Raw genomic sequence first — 18,255 nt, 5'->3', positions numbered from 1 at the left:
GAGTACCAGCAGGAGGTCAGAAGGAGGAGGGAGAGAGAAGACAGAATATTTATTTCCCAGGCCCTTATCTTACAGGGAGGAGAGAGCACTTTGGGTCTGCTGCATCCCTTGACCTAAAGTCACAGATCCTGTCAAGGACAGCAAGTAGTGGGAAAGAAGATGTATTAAACTCTATGTCATTTAAAATGCTGTTCTACCATCTTTTGGTAGAGTCATCTGAAGATGGTAGGTTTCATTAAACATTCTCCGTCTAAGCTTTCTCCATCGTGGGTTTCTGCTCCACTGACTTCGTTAGCCTGAGGATGGTCACAATTTCCCCTTTAACCAGTCCAGTGGTACTTTTTGTACGTTCCCCATATTCTGATGATGCCCTCAAAATAATGCCTTTAAAAAATTCTCTTCAAATTGTACAATGTGAATATGCCCTTTCCTTTCTTTCTGGACTCTGATACCCTGAGAATGGATTTTTAAAAGATACTGTAGGATATATAGTAATATTTGTTTAGAATTTTTAAAAAATTTTGTTTCTACATCTTTTTTATTGAGATAGTTTAATTGAAAATGTGCATGCATGGAGGGAGCGTGTACCCAAAAGGAGTTTGGGAAAAGTAAGATTTCACTCCCAATAATTAATTTGGGGAGCATTTATTTGGTTTCTTTAATATTACAGGCTCTGAGCAAAAATTTCAAATACTGAGGTGAATTTATAGCTATGTTCAGCTATAAGCCTTAAAGAGATAAGGTCCCAGAAAACTTAGAGTTTATTTTTTACAGCAACTTTCCAGTACATAATAGCTATTGTAATAAAAATAATAGCTAGAATTATTTATATGGTTATAATAAATACGAAGAAAACATAGAAACACTGTCTTGATTTTTTAGTTTCTTTTGATGGTTATTTTGAATTCTGTAAAGTAATTCTGCAGGCAACTTTACAGAATTGCAACTTTGGAAATTCAAGAATATTTATTAAAAACAAACCATTCAATTTTATTTGGGCAACTCAATTTTCATGGGAGTAAATCTGAGGTTAACTGGTATGTAAAGTTCAAATTCCAACAGCGTATAAGGATCATTCTCCCTCCAATTGTCTACAGGCATACACATTCACTCACACACACAACCACACACTCACACAGACACACACACACTTATACACACTCACACATACTCAGTGAATAACTCATACAATTCTAACTTTATACCAGTGGTACTTTTGGTTCTGTACATATGTAAATACATAAAATTTGGGAACTCTTCCTGTCTCCTGGTAAGATGAGGGTAATAGTAAGGGAAATAGATAAATGCTTCTATCCAGACCATTATTTTATGCACATATCAAGCAAATATAATGTAATAGTGATAGTTTTAAAACCTTTCATAACCACTGCCATTTTTATCACCCAGGTGTACATGCAATAAGCGTTTTATAAAATATTTTCATATTCTGCAAGTTTTTCTTGCCTCTGTGGCTCCCCACCCATTTTGTCAATGGCAGTCCCTCCAAGAGGAGGGCAGATACCATCTGGAACAAAGAGGGCATTGATCAGGCCTACATTTTAAAGCCAACTTAAAAAAAAACTCTTGAGCCTTTTAGGGAGTGAAAGAGTTGTTTTTCCTAAAATGCTGAAAAGAAACAAAAAGAGAGAAGAGAAAAAAAAAAGAAAGTAAAAGAAGGAAGGAAAGAAAGAAAAAAGGGAAAGAGACAAAGAAAAAGAAGAAAATCTCTCTTGTTCAAATATCAAAAGCAAAGATGGGGAATTTTGTCCATCAACCCCAAGAAGAGTGAAAGCAAAAGGAGAAAGTAGAGAGGCTCATGGTCAATGAGGCAGACACTGTGAGAGACCCAGGCAGGAAAAGAGGTGTATCCTGAGTTCTTCCCTTCCTGGGCACTGCCTGGGAAGATCAGATGCCACCCCAGAGAAATGCTCCATCCAATGTGGCACCTTGTAGACCAGCACTACTCAAAGTGTGGCCCTGAGAAGGTGCTGGCCTGTAATACTTTGTTAGACTCCCATCTACACTGAGATGAGTTCTGAAGGGCACAATAGGGATCTGGAAACTTTTAAAGCAATTTCATAAACTCATGCCTCTTGAATCAAATAATAATTTATAAAAACCAGGGCCTGTACTGTACACCTCTTTGTTATTTTGTTTGTAGTAGTATTTATTGTATTTTACAAAAATATTGAACTGTAATGGGTTGAAAAGGAAAAAGTCGGTATAGATAGTCTGAGAAGTGTTATACTATTCATACTCTTACGGCCTCAGCCACCACACTACATGGCCCAGCTTAAAACAGAAATTTAGAGCACAGACAAAAAATACCAACAAAGTACAGCATATACCATTTCTTCAGCAACATATGTCATTTACTGAATTGAGAAGATGTGTTACAAGTGGCTAAGAGAGGGCTCCTCCAGAGGGCTGAAAGTCCTGCTGCCCACTTCTCTTCTAACACTTCACATACATGAGTCTCATGTGCCATGGGAGGAAGCCAAGACTATACGTATTTGACTGGTAGCGGACATAGGAGGTGCCTGGATGGAGACTCTAAGAGTTAGCTGTGGAACTAGAGCAGAGTGATCCCACTGCTAAAGGGCAGATGGCCTAAACCACAGCTGGAGGAAGGAGTTAGCTGATACTCAGACAAACTCATAATGCTAGTGAGAGCTGAGGTAGGATGGAACCAGCATGAGAACAGCCCATGAGTCCACTAGACCCAGACTTTATTCTCACAGGACACCCAGAGACTGGCAGTTAGGGTATTTCTTCAGAGGTCAGTAAGGACCAAAAGGCCATCCATTCATTCCTGAGATCCCTGGGCATACATGCCTTCTAGCTCAGCAACTCATGGTCTTGAAAATTCCTGATACACCCAGAAACCATCTTGGGAATGCAGGTGGGGAAGAGTGGAAGGACTGAGGATTCACTTCAAAGTGACTGCCCCAAAGAAATTATACACTTTGATTCAACAGCCACGTTGTTCTCATTACCCAGAAGTATGGTAGCTTGAGAGCAAAATTACATAAAATGTAGGAAATAAAGAAATACATTTTTTTAAAAAACCTGACTGGTAGTGCATAAATTATTAACCCTGCTGTACACTCAATAAATGGTGACAATAAAAACCATGCCTAGCATATAGTACAATATTAATAAAGGTTTGCTGAAATATTAAGAGGAACTCCCATGAATATTACATCTCAAATATTGGCACACAAGCAGAATTAGGACGTGCAGGACCTGTAGAAGCTCTCTCTACTTGCAGGTGACAGAATCACAGCTTTGTTGCCTAATATTTTAAGTGAAGCAAGTGAATTGTGTAAGAGTCATAGCCATGGTGATTATCAATAATGTCCTGAATAAGTGCTCAGATAGGAAGTTCTCCAAGTCATGGGAATGGGCCTTAGGAGAGTGGATTTGATTTTTATTCACTTTTAGATTTGCTGGGCTTTCCAAAAGGATGGGAAAGGACAGATCACAGGTCAGGGTGATCTGTCCCTAAATTCTACACGGAGACTTCATCTTAGTGATCCCAAGCCCTCTCTCAGGTATTGCCTGTGACTCTTGATGACATCTAGTAGGCAATGATCACTAGTCATTTTTTCAATAAACATTTATAGCATCCTAGTTAACTTTTGGATGCTGAGGCCTTAAAGATAATTAAAGTTGATTTTTAGATTTAAAGAGCATTCTTCCCACTCAAGGAGATCACATTGCAGTGGGGGAAGCACAAAGGTAAACTGAGAGATGGAGCTGTGATCATTGGCATAATGAGAGAGCAGGGAGCTAAAGAGGAAGGGACCTGGGGACACGGTTAACCTTTTCTAGGCTTGCTCAGGAAGGGTTTCCTGAGAGGGCCTAATTGGAATCTTTTCGGCTGAGCCCTGCATAATTCAGAGTTCAGAGTTCACCAAGGGTGGATGGTAGAATCAGTCAGGCTAGGGGAAGGAAGCAATGTGGAGAGAAAAAGCTGTATGTTCATACGGCAGTAGAATTGACTGGCTGGAGGAACTTGAGATGTTTCAGTGATTGGAGCATGAAGCATGAGTGTAGTTCATGCCCTTGCTATTGGGATAAGGCAAGTGTTAAGCGAGGGAACTGAACAAGTCTGCAGGATCATATTATGTGTTGTGGAAGGGTTTGAAGATGGAATCACCTGCCTGGATTTTGTCTTGGAAATTTTGTTCTAGAAATTAGATGGCAGGTAGGGCGGAGGGAAAAGATGGAAGATTAAAGAATGTAAAACCAGCTTACAAAAGCCCTGGTGAGAGACAATAGTCAAGATCTTCCAATTGCCCAACTCAGTCTCACTCAGATCTTGCTGAGAAAAAGGGGATCTCTTCACTTGCAAACTGGAAATGGAGATCATCAGGACTGGCTAATCTCAGGTCTGTCACATGAATTCAATGTCATAGAAAGTTTCTACTTTTGTCCGTGGTTATACACCTCTCCTCTGGAAAAACTATGAAACTGAGCAAATGGCCCATTCTCTCAGTTTTTTAATCCCAAATCCTATAAGATGTTTTGCATATTACTATTGTCCTTACCAAGATCAGCTTTACTGGAATGCTTATTAATTCGGTTCCCTTCTGGTTCTGGAGTCCAACACACAGATGATTTTAGGTTTTCTTCTCTGGCACTAGAAACATCATACCCATTTGGGTGCCACTATTTTATTTAATGCAGATATACTTGCATAATCTTTTTGTTTTTTAATATCTGACTCTTTTCCCTATCTGCAAATCCTAATCAGGGATGCAGTTTTCATTCCCAAAATGCCTTCTCTTATTAAATTATTTTTAAACATTAAAAGAAGTGTGTGTGTGTTCCAGCTCAAATAGAGAGCCTGGGGAGTTGAGTAGGGTACAAGGAGAGATGTATGTTCTAACATTTCTGTCTCCTGCATCATTTGTAAATCTTTTTTTTTTTTTTCCACATTGGCCATTTCCAGTCTAAACCTTTGGAAGCATAGAATGATGTCCGTAACATCAGTCTGTGCTAGTCACATCCTCTTGTAAAGTCCCGTAAAGCTCAGAATGTGCCTATATGGATAAAACCCTTTCCCTTTTCTTCTCCTTCTTTCCCTTCCTTTCTCATCCTGATCTTAGAATAAGTTTGGCTAGATCTTTTCCTATTATGTTTCATACGCCTTGGTTAAGCAAATGTAAGATTCATGTCTATATATTCCCAAGAAGCTCTTCCACATACTCCTGAGACACCTCCTGTGGTTTCTTTTCCATAGAATCCTTCTTTTTCCATATTCTGATTTTGCATATTGCTGGATGTAACACTACTTTTGAATCCTCGTGACTAGCCTGCCCCTCATTCTACTCTTGGGGGAAGCAGATAAATGCAGAGATGTAACTCAGAAGGACCCAGGAGTCGGAAAATCCAGGCTTCTCTGGCTCCTCTCAGATGGTTCCAATTGCTAGTATGACAGTCTTTGCCAAGCAGGGCATTAATTTTAACCATAGAAACCTGGCAAGTCAGGCACTTCAGCTTAACATTGCAATTCAGCAGTGGGAACTATTAGTTTTGGATCTGATTTTAAGTGGTCTCAGAATACCGGTTACAAACAGAAAGGGTTTCCTGAAGCCAAGTCATATGGTGGCCCTGTGTTTCCTTATCTGCCTTCAGCCAGGCTACCTGGGACCAGAGCATGTGCTTCTCTGCTGCACACCATCTAATCCTATGAAAGGCAGTTGTCCAGCTCTGGTGTTAGTGAGTTTTATTTTTCCTTTTTGCTTTCTTATTTCTTTATCTCCAAACTAATGCATGTACATTGTTGGAGGAAAGGAAAGAAAATACAAATAATTTGAAAGCTCTTAAAGGTCTTCTGTATCTCCACCAAGCAAAAGCAACCCCTTAAATAATGTGGTTTCTATCCTTCCAGAAGAGGCAGTGTGGGGAGAAAGATGTAGAGGGAGGGAGAATTTTACTTGCATTTTCTGTTTCCTTGGAACTGCTCCAAAGCAAAAGCACCAAAGCCCTGCTTTGGCCAGGACAGTATCCACTTTATCTTGGCTGCACAAGGATGGCTTACGCTCCACCGTGGAAGGGGTTGTTCAACCTTCCATAACCCTGCAAACAAACTCATACCGCCTCTGAGGAACTGGGACGCAAGGCTACTCTTAACATAGCCCCAACCCCTACCTGTGTTAGCTATATCTTTCTGGTTGCAAGGCATGGAGACTAATTTTCTTAGTAAAAAATGTGTATTTATTAATGTATACTTGTGTGCCAGATTTGCAATAAGCAATCTGTCTATGCTTTAGCACCCCCAAGGGCCAACTTCTCCCTGTTTTTCTCACACAAAATCCTTGGCTTCACTCAGCCTGTCTGCTCTCTTCTCCTTTTTCTGTGGATAGGTCAACTACCTAACCCCCATTCCATATCCAAATTATGGAAGGAATTAATCTGCTAGAAGCTGCTATCTCTGTTTTCCAGAATTTTCTGAGTTAGGCAACCTCCCTAATCACTGGATAGACCTTTGGGTCAGGCATTTGCTCTGATCCATTTAGTGGTAGCATTTGTTCAAAAAATGGAGTAGGGCTTCTTTCCTAAAGGAGCAGGGTGGGAAATGTTTAAGTGCAGCAGGCAGCAAGACCAGAGTGTTCAATAATTAGAGTGCCAATAAAATAGCTGGTAAAGGAAGGGAGGAAAAGATTTGAGTTAAAGTTATTTAGAAGTTGAAAATGACAAGATAGAACTAGTGATTGATTATTAGACTCTTAGTTTTCTGGCTTGGATGAATGCTTTAGGTGGGGTTTCATTAAGAAAGAAGAGCTATAAAAGAGACAATTTGTTTTGGAATTTATATCTGGGCATATTTAGTTAGAAGAATGTGTGGGGCATCTAGGAGATGATATCTCTTTGCAAATACTGATAGAAATCTAGAGCTGAGGGTAGTGAACTTGCTGGAGATTAGACTTGGGTGTCATTACACATGGATTGTGAATGTCAATCTATTGCTTGAGAACCTCTGCTCTCTCTATCCTGGAATAAGGCTAGATGCAAGAAGATGACGGCAAATTGAGCTTTGGAGGGAACACTATTCCTTTGTAGAGATATTTCATCTCATCATACTTGTAAATTAATTACATGAATAGTAAAAAAGTCAAGTATCAATACCTTCATATATTTTTTAAATAAGACTGTTATGGTCCACTATGATTCTTAATGGAATCTAAGGCAACCTGGCTACTAGGATAAGGCAAGTAAAGGTAATGCTTATGGATTACAGCTGCCATTGAGATGTATCATGGTAAAAATGTAGGACATATTATGATGCTATGCAATGTGAAAATCTGCACTGACTTGGTAGAGATTGGCATGGAGTGACTCTTCCTGGCAAAGAAGGTTTAAAATGTCTTTCTCCTAGCCACAGGACACAAGAAATTAATTATGTCAGTGAAACATGGCTGCCAAGGAAAAGGCAGATCCAGTGCTCAGGTTACAGAGACAGAGAGCTACAGTACCACCCAGCCATTCCCATTGACCAATATAGGAGGCAATTTGCCAGTTTGTAAGACAGCTTTGTAGATATGTGGTCCCCCACGACTGTTTTAAACAGTACATATGTGGAGCCTCAGAAGCAAAGCCTGAATGACTGGTTGAAGAAAGCCTTCCAAAAAAAAAAAAAAAGATGCAAATACTACACAGACATCTTTGTTTTTTGAAAGCTCAAGATAGAAACTCCACAAAAGCACAAAGATGTCAGAAGCAAATAGAGGTTTGGCAGTGCCTTCCTCTCTGCCATCACCACCACCATCATCACTGCTGTAGAGTGGGCTTTAAAATGATATAACTCTGGTTTTTAAATTCTGGTTTTTTTTTTTATTTACTATGTGTATGACTTTGGGCAAGTTGTTAAACTTCATCTGTAGAATAAGGATGTTGCTTAGCAATGTTGCAAAATAGAGATAATATATGCAAAGTACCTGGCACAGGGGTGGTTTTGAAATGTTTGCAACTTTTGCTTATTCAAATTTGTATAAATGTAAGGGTTACAAGTGCAGATTTGTTACATGGACATATTGTGTAATGGCGAAGTTTGGGTTTTTGATGTAACCATCAGCCCAATAATGTACTTTGGACTCATGATTTACAATTGTTAATCCCCAAAAACTTTGTTAGTAAAAGCAAAAAATACCTATAAGAAATCTTCTATGTTCCCTTATAATATTATTCTTCTCAATTTATTTTTCCTTAAGTTTAGAAATCTTTCAACTCCAAAATCTTTTCTGCATCATTTAGGATTTTAGGGATCTCACCCAATTATTTGAGGAGTATTTACTGCAGTTTTGACAGATACACAGAATGGCTTGCCATTTTCTCTAAGTCGTAAGTAATTTTCAGATCTAAAAACATGCTGAAGATTCTGTTTTATGTATGAATCTGGCTATTACTTGAATGATTCAGAGACCTCAGTTTCTGCATGGCATGTGGCAGGACTTCAGGAATTTGAGGTTGGTGGATGATTGTACCATCATCACTGCATATTTGGAATTTTTGTGCTATTATACTGAGGATTGTGTAGCATCTTCCTAGCAACTTCTTTCTAGTTTGTTGCTATTATTGCACATGTCCGATCTCAAGCCTTTTGAGTGTTGGGCTTTTTATGAAGCCAGTAGCCAGTATAAAATAAATTACTAGACATGTGCTGATAGCAGAAGATGATGATAGAGTTATTTTCTCATTTATCCTTTATTGTTATATTTAGAAAGTGAACTTCTGTGGACACTGACATATTTGCCTTGTATTGTTTTGGTTCTTGCTTGTAGCTTGTTCTGTGGATAGCCTAAAAATTATTTCACTAGTGGTCATCTGCATTAGCTAGAGGGTAAATTCCCTAAGGACATAGACTGACAGCAAATTTGCTCAGCGTGGGGAGAAGGGAAATCACCAAATACATTTTGTTGAATTAAACCAACTTAGTGAATTCATAATGAAAACAAATGGCAAAGTTTTACTGCACCAGAAAATGCTTTCAGATGAAGTTTTTTCTGACTAAATCTGGGGTGATAGGAAAAGTAACTTATTCTCCCAAGACAACTGGCATCTTTTCTTCTGAGACTCACTAGGCTTTCAGGAAATGCTTAGATGGAATTTGAGGTTTGGAAGAGGTTCCTCTAGGCACATAGAATCCGAAGTGCATGTGTGACTTTCTTCTTACTCAAGTGTATTGAGTAAAGAAAAATATTATCTAAAACTTGATGTTGGCTAATTCTGGCTTAGTAAACACAATCTTGGACTTGTATGGACATGTAAAGCTTTGGTAGCCACATATAGCTGAGGACTAACTTCCTTTGGCCTGCCACCTGACTTTCTTGACCCTGACATGGACACAGTGGAAGGACTAGACTGTCTTTTTATCATTTAAAAGAAAATGGAAGAGTCAACCAAAACAAAAGCAGCTGGAGCTAAAACTCATTACTGGGCAGAGAGGTTGAGATCATGCTTAGCTGAGTTTGAACCCTACACCAAGGTCAAGGCCCAGGGTGGGCTATAAAAAGATAACTCTTTCCTCCAGGTTGTAGAGATTTTTATAATAGAAAGAAAGAATTGCCAAATGTGAACTCTGTCACCAGTAATTAGCAGCTCCCAAATGTGGTAAACTGGGTTCCAGTTGCCTCGGAGGTAATGTTTGACACAGAGATGACAAGAGATGCAAGTTTATGAATGTGAAATCTAAATTAAATGGTCACACTGAGGAGATCATTTTCCCTCTGTTTTTGCTTTGTGTTTTTGGATATGATCCATTTCATTAACCTGAACTTCAAGTTTACACCATGGTACCCAACCAAGATAAAATCTAGGGATATAATTGTCATGAAAAAATGTCTCATCTGTTTTCATTACCTATTCATTACAGGCCCTTCTTATTTTAGAATCCATTAAAAAAATTACAGTAGCTAGTTTACAGAACGTATTTTATAGCACTAACTATCATCATTGAATTTCGAGTGTTTTTAGAAGGAGTGATGGCTGTGTACTATTATGGTTATCTTTGTTATAAAAACATTGACTTTACTTAGACGTTATGGGCTTTTCAAATATTTTAAAACAGTATTCAGTAACAGACTCATTCAGTTTCACACAATTACCTCAGCTTCCATTCCCTACATTCCCGGCAACCACTTTTGAGTAGCCCATTTGTCTCCCTGCAACTCTGATATTTTCCTTTTTCTCTTTCCTTGCATTCTCTTTGCATTCCCATCCACCCCCAAATTATCCCTTTCCTTCATCCACTGATCCAGGGATATGAGCTGCGTTGCTAATTTTAAAACAGGGAAAATGAAAAGTCTTGGTTCTAGAATGGAAATGAATGAGCCTCCAGTGAGAAGAGGTGGTTTAGTCTACACTTTGTCCTTCTTTATGCACAGGATCATGAAAAACAAAATGAAATACAGCACGATGCTTTGGCAGTTTACTTAATTTTGTGTATCAGAACAAAACCGAGAACAGTTGTGAAATGAAAGCCAGTCTTCAAGAGTTTCTAAATGTTTGGCATCTGCCTCCTTGCCAATAGTATACTAATGAGCACTTTTGTTCTGCTTTACAAACCTTACCTAAGTCACTGTCTAAGTCTGGTTTGTGCTGCTATAAATTACTAAGATGGGGCAACTTATAATGAACAGAAATTTATTGGCTCACAGTTCAGGAGGCTGAGAAGTCCAAGGCTGAGGGGCTAGCATTTGTTAAGGGCCTTCTTCTATGTCATCCCATAGTGGAGAGGCAAAGAGAGGGTGAGAGAGAACAAGAAGTGGCCAAACTTGTCCTTTCATGAGGAACTCACTCCTGCAATAATAAACCCATTCATATGATCATGGCATTAGTCCATTCATGAGGACAGAGCCCTCATGGCCTAATGTCCTCTTAACAGTTTCATCCCTTAAAAATGTTACAGTGGTAAGTTTTCAACACATGCTTTCTGGGGGACACATTCAAACCATAACAGTCATACACAATACATAGCATTGGATGGGAAAGTACAATTGTCCTCATTGCTTAGGACAAGAATAAAAAGTTTCAGGTCATGTAACAAATGGTAGAAAGAGGATTCCATCCATCCCCAAATCTAGTGACAGGCTGTTCAGTTTTCAAACCACTAGGGCATATGCTTATTTGACTGTTGCGTTTTATCTTATCATAATCTTTTAATTCAGAAAAAATTACTTTACCACCTCAGCATATGGTGAAAAATTGAAAGTATAATTCCTGCTACGCTACTCTATTGCTCTACAAGTAAATAAGTGAATTTTAGCTATTTTCTAAGATGTAGTTTACCGATTTTGACTCATCATTGAATTAGACATTTTTAAAGCTTAATTCCAATGCATCAAAAACACAGGATTAAGAATTTACAGAATGAAGGAAAAAAATGCAGTAATAAGTTTAAGTTCAAAGAAGTTAATTTTTTTTTGACATTAGGAATGCTCACATTCAAGATCCTTTCTAGTTATGTCAAAGGTATGAAACATTGAGATCATATCTTTACATTAATAACATGAACCTGCAAAGTTCAGCTATTAGAATCAAACACATTGAAGAGGTAATCTCCTCTCTGTGAAATCTGTCTAACCTGTATCTTTGCAATCTCTTTAAGGAACTGACTCTCAAACGTATCTTGTAAATGCAAACATTCAGAATGCTGCAATATGGTACTTCAAGGTTCTGAGCTTCTTGTGGCCAATCTATCACTAATTAAGTGTAATTAAAGAAATAAAAACATAGTGCTACAAAACTGAATGTATATTTAAAAAAACAGATGCATATTTTGTCTGGGAACTTTGCTGGCATGAATATTTTTGAAAATGATAATATGATAGTAAGTAAATTATAGATCATTTTATTGAAAGACAGAGTGAGTGTGTCCTTAGATTCCAAACATAGTCTTTCAAACTTCTATTTTCCTATCAAAATCAGTCATCAGACATTTTTTTGGATTAATACTCTCAATGTAATGAGAGTATTAGAATCTAGGAAAATAATGGTGTTTAAAAACATACATGAGCCAGGCATGGTGGCTTTTGCCTGTATTCCCAGATGCTTGGGAGGCTGAGATGGGAGGATTGTTTGAGGCCAGGAGTTTGAGACAGCCTGGGCAGCACAGTGAGATACCGTGTCTAAAAAAATTAAAGAGGAAAAAAAAAAGAAATATTTCTTTAAGAATGAGTGAGGGGGCAGAGCTTTATTTTGCATTGGGAATGGGAATTGTGGACAAACTGTTGTTTGGTTATCTTTGTAGCAGTTTAAGTACTGTGGAAGAGAGATGAGAAATTTCCCAAGTATTTCATGAAAGAGCACTAAATACAGATGAAAGATCATATCCAATTCAATTAAATCCAATCTTGAATGATGTAGCAGTATACTAGCTTTTGTGGCATTATAGAAATATAAAAAAGGCTCCATCCACACTTACAGAACTTACAGTCTTATCACATAGACAAGCATATTAAAAACGTGTTCCACAGCCAAGGATAATGACACAACCTCCATTTGTATTCAATAGATATTAGATTCCGTACTTCACAATGTTCAAGTTACTCTCAGTGAAGTGCAGTGAGAGCCACTTAATTTCCTTCCTGCAACATCTAAATGTCCTAAGCTAACTCTGAGGGCCAAACACCCAGTCCTCTTCATTTTTTCCCATTTAAAAAGTTGTCATTTTGATTGGAAAATATTTCCTAACCACTATAAGCTTCTAAACACTGGGATTGGTTTTTATCCATTTCTGATTCCTACTAAATACCCTGTGCACTAAGCAGTGCACTAAATGTTCAATAAACTTCCTAAGAAGAAAAGAAAATTTTTGTATAAAAGAATGAAGGAGAGAGTGTCTTAGTAACACACACACACACACACACACACACACACTGTCTCTCTCTCTCTCTCTGTCTCCTCTCTCTCTCTCTCTCTCTTTTAAATGTACAGTTAAAAAATTTAAGACCTGGACTAAAAATCCAAGGTTAACCTCTTAATAGCTTTGTGATCTTGGGCACTCTTAGGACTATTATTGTAAAAGGATTGTAGGTTCTTCATTCACAAAATGGCAAATGTAAGGGTAGATACTTGAGATAATCTTTTGTGGGGTAGATTACATTATATATGCGGAGTTCCTAAAATAATAATAAGTGCCCGGTAATTATTAACTATATTGTTAGCTGCACCTCTCTATGTCTTAAAATGTTTTACACAACTAATACTAAAAGTCAGATATAGTAAAACCAGAAAAAAAAAGAGGCAAGAATTAGGCTATAAAGTTGACAACTTATTTATTCCAATTCTTTGACCAAATAAGTGAAACTAACTTGTAACTCTTAAGAAAATCCCCAAAGCCAGGTAGTATTTCACTGGAAGAAGATACTGAATTAATAAGAATTTAGCTAATATTTATTGTTTATGTCATTACTTGGGAGAATGTGAAAATATCATAAAACAGATACTGAACAACACTCAAAACACCATTGCAAAGAAATTAGAATGAGCTGATTCAGGTGTTTTGTTATAAGGAATGAATCTGAATAGCAGTTGACTTAGATTTTTATCAAGTCATAGTAAATGCCATTCTCTAGGAATCCAAAAATATGGTCCTAAATATGGTCCTAAAACCTGCTGACGTGGTAACTGACAGATTTTTCTGAATTATGATGAATGAAGAAGCTTCTCTTTTTTAAAAATTTTAATATTTTTTCATCACCTCAGTTCTGAAGAAGCTTCACTCTAGGTGTTTAGCTCAATAAAATTATGCTCTTTGCCACCCAACTGCTTACCCTCAAAACTGTCCAAAGATTCTAAAGCCTGCTGCCTCACTTTGGGAGGTCAAGGCGGGTGGATCACGAGGTCAAGAGATCGAGACCATCCTGGTCAACATGGCAAAACCCCGTCTCTACTAAAAATACAAAAAATTAGCTGAGCATGGTGGCGCGTGGCTGTAATCCCAGCTACTCAGGAGGCTGAGGCAGGGAATTGCCTGAACCCAGGGGGTAGAGGTTGTGGTGAGCCAAGGTCGCGCCATTGCACTCCAGTCTGGGTAACAAGAGTGAAACTCCGTCTCAAAAAAAAAAAAATAAATGAATAAAATGTAAATTAAGTCACTGGTTTATTAATCTCTTAGTTAGCTATGCTATGAAATATTATCAGCTCATTTTCTCAAACTGTTTTTATCTGTGAGACAATGTCATTTCCTTCATCTATGCCTCTTCCAAGGTCATAAACTTTGGCTGAATTCATACCCTTTGCTAAAGTTATGATCTAGCCAGTTATTGAACATTTTCTAAATTAGGAAGTATCTATAGCTTTAGCGCCTCCCTTTCATGAAAATTCCCCATTTTTTATGGTTTAAAATTAAGTCACTACTCCAGACATAGTCCTGGTGACCCAGCTGGTTTCTTGGGCCCCCATAAGAAATTATTTCTGTTGTTCTCCAGACCTCAGATCCAGCGTTCTATTGGGATCTTGCGAAATACACGTGTTACCTCCAAATCCTAGCTGGTTGCTGACTCACAGGCATTCATAGCCAATTTCAATCTGGGTTTCACATTTGCTCCTTATACACCAAAGTTGGCCTCGTAACACTGCCCAACCAAGGTCAGGAGAAAAGAGTCACACCAGTTGTACAGTCCTGTAGCCCACAGAGTCTCTGAGATCTTGTTGGAGTCTGTAAGTTCACAGCACAACTCAAGGATGATGGCAGTCTTCCACCCAGATTATCATTGCCTTTCCTGTGATCTGGGCTTGGAAGTCTTGGGCTGACTCTTGTCTGAATCATGACTCAACTTATAATGATGCCAGGTGCTGTGTCTCAGCTGCTCAGTGGCATCTCTGAATGTCTACATTTAGCTCTGAGTAAAACCAGTTCACTTAGGTCCTTGCTGGTTCCATATTTGGGTCTTCAGTCAGTCCCAGGATTTCCAGAGTGAGCTGACTTATCATGACTTGTGCTTCGATACCAGAAATGAAAATAGCCAACCATCAGGTCAGTGTAAGGAGTTAGGGAAAGCATTTAAGACCTCCCTGAATGACTGTGTGAATTAGGGTTATGGTTGGATAGGATATTGAAATTAGTGAGAGAGCATTCTAAGTGGAAGAACTACATGAGGAAAGGCAGATAAATATTTTTTTTTAAAGGAAATCAAGCAGAACAATTTTCACAGGGGCTTCAATTTGGATTTATGAAGCTTAATAAAAATTCACAGGAAATTTTGAATGCAAAATAAAGAATTTGATATTATGTTATTCTTCCATGAGAGGCATTGAATATTTTTAAGAGGCAAACATGTATTAAGGGTATTTAATTGGTGCCAGAGAACAAAGAGTAAGACCTGTATGTAGTGATTGTACTCCTTTTCCAGTAGGAGAGGCAGATATGTAACTGAATAATTTTTATGTTCAGTTAAAGCTTTTTTAACTCATGCAGTTTGGCTCAGAAGTTGGTTAATTAACCCAATTATAAAATTTGGTTATAGGAGGGAATGAAAACATACCTTTTAATTCTTAAATTGAAAACATGAAGTTGTGGGCTCATTCACTGATCTTTTGATATAAGTCAAGACCTTTACTTTGAGTAAAGATCTTCTGCTTATAATTATGCATTGCTTTTTTTTTTTGCAATATACCACATAATGGATGACATATGGTTTAATGTTTTTGTTTTTCAAAGTGGAGTGAAAAATCAAGAAACCTGCAAAGTAATTAGTGAAAAGTGTACTGGGTTTGTATTAGTTTTATAAACTAGTGTTTTAGTTATCTTGCCATCACTTAAGTCAACAGCGTTATTTTTAGCAACTCATCTTTATTCAGTTTTTTTTAAATATTCACATGTATTTTCATAGAAACAACCCTTTTCACATTTTTCAAAATCACATTTAGTACATAATTTAATTATGTAATTAAAGTATAACTGGTTTGGGGAAAAATGTTACCAACTTTTTGGTACATGTACAAGTCAACTGGCAGAAACAGAAGCTCATGATCGTGCTGGAACAGCTGAAAGGTGAGAGAGTCTAGAATGCTTTGGGCATCAGCCATAATATTTTACAGACCGAATGGATGATATAAATGTAGTTTAGGTACATTAATTGGAGTTTCGTTAAGAAAAGTTCTATGTTACCAAAACTGAGGCATGCACAGATGTTATGGGAGCACAGTCTAAGAGCAATTAAGTATTTATGAAATCAAGTATGGCCCAGATCAGAATCTTGGGAAGCACCAACTTTGGGATGAAAGATTTAAAATTTGACTATCTTGATGAGTGTAAACAACAAGAAACTTCCACTTAAAAATCAGCTCTTAATTGATTTCAGGAAAACTGAAATGGAGGTAAGAGACAAAAAGGGGAGTCGGGATCCATTGAAGAAATTATCTCTTCAGTAAAACAAAACAAAACAAAAAAAGAAATATCTCTTCAATTTCACCGTTTTACTCAAGATCAGTTCTTCTCTCAAGTGCAAAAGTGGAGGTAATTTAAATACAAATGTTTACATTCTTTATTTTTCAGCTACAGTTTCAACTTTATCAACAAAGATGGAATGGAGAAGAAGATGGCTGAGAAGGATATGTTCTTCAGAAAGGTAAAAAAAAAAAAAGAAAATTTCTTTGAATGTGGCACAAATAAAAAATATATAATTTTCATGTGTAGAACAATGCAGAAAATTTAGAAAATTCTGCAACAGTAGAAAACTGCACACATATATCAGCAAATAAAAGCTAAAAGTCATTCATAATTCTACCCAGAGATGATCTGTGGTAAGTTTTATCTTAGATTACTTTTTAGTAGTATGTATGTACATACACATAAATGGGAACATACTAAAACATCTTTTTTTTCACTTAGCAATACACTGTGGCCTTTGTTCATGACACCGACTTCTTTCATTTTTCTAGTTCGCAGCATTGGCTGTGAGTGTAAGAAATTACTAAATTTTAGTGTTGAGAGTAACTATTCTTGTGCTCATCTTGTTTGTCATTTTAATAGCATAGTGGTTGCTGTAGATTTCAGGAATCTCTTCTACTTTTTTTCTTTCTTTTTTTTTTTTTTGAGACAGAGTCTCTCTCTCACCAGGCTGGAGTACAGTGGTGCCATCTCAGCTCACTGCAACCTCCGCCTTCTGGATTCAAGCAATTCTCCTGCCTCAGCCTCCAGAGTAGCTGGGACTATAGGCATGTGCTGCCACACCCAGCTACTTTTTGTATTTTTAGTAGAGATGGGGTTTCACTATGTTTGCCAGAATGCTCTAGATCTCTTGACCTCATGATCCACCAACCTCAGCCTCCCAAAGTGCTGAGCCACCATGCCCAGCCCAGGAAGTGCTTTTTCAATAGGTAAAGAAAAAGTCTTCTTTGTTTTTGCTTTGGGCTTTTCCCCTTTATTTCATTTATATCAGCAATGGGTAAACAATTGTATCAATTTTTTTTTGGCATTTATAAAATTGACCACACAGACTATTTCCTTTAACTGGTAGATGTTACAAAATACATGGATGAAAAATTCTTCTTTTTCTCCTTTCCTCCTTCCCTCCCTCTCTCTCCTTCCTACCTTCCCTCCCTCTCCCTCCTTCCTTCCTTCCCTCCCTCCCTCCCTCCCTCCCTTCCTTCCTTCCTTCCTTCCTTCCTTCCCTCCCTCCAAGTTTTTTATTCTATTTGAAATATTATTTTTTATTTTTCCAAGTAATATATGAACATAGTTTGAACAGTAAAAATACCTTTACAAGGTTGATATTGAGAAATATCTCCTTGAAGCCCAAATATCCTATTCCTGTGTTCCCTTTTATAATCTCTTTTGGCTATCTCTTTGGGCATTTACTTTCTTGTATTTTCTAATGCTGTCTTTAACCTGTCAATTTTAATAACTTTTTATTTTTTTTTATCAAATGAAGATTTAGCATTCTCACCTCATCTCATGTTTCGTCTTTACCTTTTGTTTCAATATAATGTTTTAAAGTTAGTTTTGTTGAATTCATGGTCATTATTTATGTTGCTGTGACTATGTTAGTGTTGTTCAGAGCTGAGTCGAGTAGCACAGTTAAATTTTCTATTTTGTGCAATTTTTTGTTTTTCCAAGAGTTAGTTATGATTTGTATTTTTTTTTTGCCTAGGTTTACATATCACAATTATTATATCAAGCTTTCCAACAGATCGATAAGACACTTACAAATCTTAGTTTCCCCATGGTCAAATACAACTGGTGTTTTATCAGTTCTGCCCCTCCCCAGCCCACCCATAGCCCTTGGAAACATCTGCTCTGGA

The 18,255-nt window shown here is 37.5% G+C and overlaps 1 protein-coding gene and 1 long non-coding RNA gene across 16 annotated transcripts in view; one reads left to right on the top strand and one right to left on the bottom strand.

Annotated features, from left to right (window-relative positions):
• The window catches only part of LOC103788360 (uncharacterized), a 413,224-nt gene that overhangs the window by 63,976 nt on the left and 330,993 nt on the right, over positions 1-18,255 (top strand). For all 4 annotated transcript variants that reach the window (XR_013525688.1, XR_013525695.1, XR_013525686.1 and 1 more), the window contains exon 5: positions 16,508-16,580. This is a non-coding gene — a long non-coding RNA (uncharacterized LOC103788360). The remainder of the gene's footprint in view (positions 1-16,507; positions 16,581-18,255) is intronic.
• KLF12 (KLF transcription factor 12) overlaps positions 1-18,255 on the bottom strand; it is a 653,112-nt gene that overhangs the window by 542,385 nt on the left and 92,472 nt on the right. The gene's annotated exons all lie outside the window — the stretch shown is intronic.

Source organism: Callithrix jacchus, chromosome 1, assembly GCF_049354715.1.
Source record: "Callithrix jacchus isolate 240 chromosome 1, calJac240_pri, whole genome shotgun sequence".
NCBI classification, from domain to species: Eukaryota; Metazoa; Chordata; class Mammalia; order Primates; family Cebidae; genus Callithrix; species Callithrix jacchus.
The sequence above is the reverse complement of the archived record's forward strand: the minus strand, read 5'-3'. Positions and strand labels throughout refer to the sequence as shown.